Consider the following 228-nt stretch of genomic DNA (forward strand, 5'->3'; position numbering starts at 1 on the left):
CCCCTGCACTCCGTGTATTGGCCTTCTCTCCGCCGTGGACTACAACTCCCGTCGTGCCCCGCGCGCCCCCTGCACTCCGTGTATTGGCCTTCTCTCCGCCGTGGACTACAACTCCCGTCGTGCCCCGCGCGCCCCCTGCACGCTGCGTATTGGCCTTCTCGCCGCCGTGGACTACAACTCCCATCGTGCCCCGCGCGCTCCAGCCTCTCTTTAGGCGCCGGGCCCCGC

The sequence above is a fragment of the Phaenicophaeus curvirostris genome, unplaced genomic scaffold (genome assembly GCF_032191515.1).
Source record: "Phaenicophaeus curvirostris isolate KB17595 unplaced genomic scaffold, BPBGC_Pcur_1.0 scaffold_241, whole genome shotgun sequence".
Lineage (NCBI taxonomy): Eukaryota > Metazoa > Chordata > Aves > Cuculiformes > Cuculidae > Phaenicophaeus > Phaenicophaeus curvirostris.